This window comes from Portunus trituberculatus, chromosome 19 (genome assembly GCF_017591435.1).
Source record: "Portunus trituberculatus isolate SZX2019 chromosome 19, ASM1759143v1, whole genome shotgun sequence".
NCBI classification, from domain to species: domain Eukaryota; kingdom Metazoa; phylum Arthropoda; class Malacostraca; order Decapoda; family Portunidae; genus Portunus; species Portunus trituberculatus.
The window spans coordinates 8242556-8245000 of NC_059273.1; the positions used below are offsets into that span (position 1 = coordinate 8242556).

The following is a 2445-nucleotide window of genomic DNA, read 5'->3' on the forward strand; positions in this document are numbered from 1 at the left end:
CCCGAGTCTCTTTCATCCTGACCTGTGTTGACAACGCAGAAGATGAAAGGAAAAAAAAAAAAGAGGTGAAGGTAGTACTTACATGGAGTATGTGATTAAAATAGAGGAAGGAAAAAGAGGAAAGAAAAAAAAACAAAGAAATACTAGTAGAGGAGGAAAGAAAGAGGAAAGAATGAACATACTCGAAGGAAAAGAAATCCCTTTGGTTGTTGGTAATCCTATAAAGTTACTATAAAGTTATGTGCATTACCTGATAAGAAACAGGACGAGGGAGGAATGGGACGAAAAGTATTTGGCAGCGGTGGGATTCGAACCCACGCCTCCGAAGAGACTGGTGCCTTAAACCAGCGCCTTAGACCGCTCGGCCACGCTACCATGGTAACTGTTGTGTAAAAGGAAGAAAAACTCAAGCATAAAATGAGAAAGGTGTTGATTTTTTTTTTTTTTTTTAGTTTTACGGAATAGTCATTAAGAACGTAGGTCATAAATATCATAATACGTCTGCTTCATCAGTGTCCTTGATTAGCAGAAAGCCCCTTTAACCCATGATCACTTGTTCGATTCGACATAACGCGAAATACAGAACAGAGAGAGAGAGTCGAGAACAAACTGAAGGTAGATAGCCAGTACAGACAAGTTGTAGCACAGAAGTCTGTAAACTCTCTTACCACGTGCTTGAGTGGCTAGAATGTGACGAAACTACAAAACAGAGAGAGAGAGAGAGAGAGAGAGAGAGGCTGGAGATAGATTGCCTAAATAGAAACGTTGGATGGGTAGAAAAGGGAGAGGAGGGAGAGAATGAGGAAATAATTGCAGGTAATGATGATATAAATTGTTGCAAAGAGAAAGGGAGGCAGCGAGAGAAGAAGTGAGGGAACCGAAGATAAATGAATGAGATACTAACGCTGTAGAGATTAAGGCCAAGAAATAGAATGTCTCTCTCTCTCTCTCTCTCTCTCTCTCTCTCTCTCTCTCTCTCTCTCTCTCTCTCTCTCTCTTTAATCCACATTTTTACAACCTTCACAGTAACTCCCCATTTTATTTGTCTTCCCTCTCCCCAAAAGCCACAACCCACAACCCACAACCAAAACAACTCCTGCCCATGCATACCCGTCATCTGTTAAAATGTTGCAGTCGTAAACGTTCTGACTCGCAACGTTTATAGGCGTGCGAGAAAAACGTTTGTGCGGTGCCTGAGGAAACATTTATGGCTCCAGAGTCTTTGCCTGTTAAACTAACCTCAGTAACCGTGCGTCTTCAGTGTCGGAAATACAAGAAGTGGAAACTGTGTGAATCTGGAGGAGGGAGTTAATAGTAGTAGTAGTAGTAGTAGAAATAGTGGTAGTAGTAGAAATAGTGGTAGTAGTAGAAGTATTGTTGGTATTGCTGTTATTTTTATTGTTATTATTACCATCATCATTTTTGGTAGTGGCAGCAAAGTTATTATTGCTTTTTATACAGAATTAATAGGATTACTGAGCAAATTAGTTCCCATGCCAGTGCTTTGCTTTTTATCTGTCCGCCCGTGTGTGTGTGTGTGTGTGTGTGTGTGTGTGTGTGTGTGTGTGTGTGTGTGTTAGATGTTTAATGGAAGGACTTTATCATTCATATTTTTGGCTTTCGATAGTATTAATTAGATTTTTTCACGTTTAATTTACTATTACCGTTGTCGTTATCATTGCCATCAGCATCGTTACCATCACCATCACCATCACCATCACCATCACCATCACCATTACCACCACTACTACCATAACCATTGTCCTTCCTGCAGCTATGAGGAACCTGATAAGCTAAGAAATGGTAAAGAAATTCCTTCTCTTAGCTGAGGAAGAGAGAAAAATGGAGGAGACAAGAGATAGTAAACACACACACACACACACACACACACACACACACACACACACACACACACACACACACACACACACACACACACATACGGTTCCCAGGGCGTCCTCTCTCTCCCAGTCATGTATCTCACACGTTACACTGACCCACCATTACACATTCCTTATCCCTCTTCCTCCTTGCTGTCAAATACTCTCCCTCCTCTCTCTTCCTTTAGCAGCTGTTCTCCATCTCCCTCTCTACTCCAGGTGGTCAGTGTTCTCTCTCTTTCTCTATGTGTTCTTCAGGTGTTCTTTAAATGTTCTTCTCTTCTACTCTAACTCCTTTTGTTGTGAAATGTTGTTGTTGTTGTTGTTGTTGTTGTTGTTGTTGTTGTTGTTGTTGTTCTTCTTCTTCTCTTTCTTTCGTTTTTCTTTTATTTCATCTTCTTTTCCTAGGTTTTCTCTTTTTTCCTTCTCCTATTTATCCTTCTTTTTCTCCTTCTTTTCGTTTTTCTTCTTTTCCTCCTTTCCTCCTTCTCCTCTTTCTTCTCCTTTTTTTTCTTTGTCTCCTTCTCCTTCTCCTCCTCCTCTTCCTCCTTCTTCTCCTCCTCCT

At 40.8% G+C, this 2445-nt stretch overlaps 1 non-coding gene across 1 annotated transcript; it reads right to left on the reverse strand.

Annotated features, from left to right (window-relative positions):
- Positions 1-293: 293 nt before the first annotated feature.
- Positions 294-375, reverse strand: Trnal-aag. The gene has a single exon. It is a non-coding gene; the product is annotated as a tRNA-Leu (tRNA).
- Positions 376-2445: the final 2070 nt, after the last annotated feature.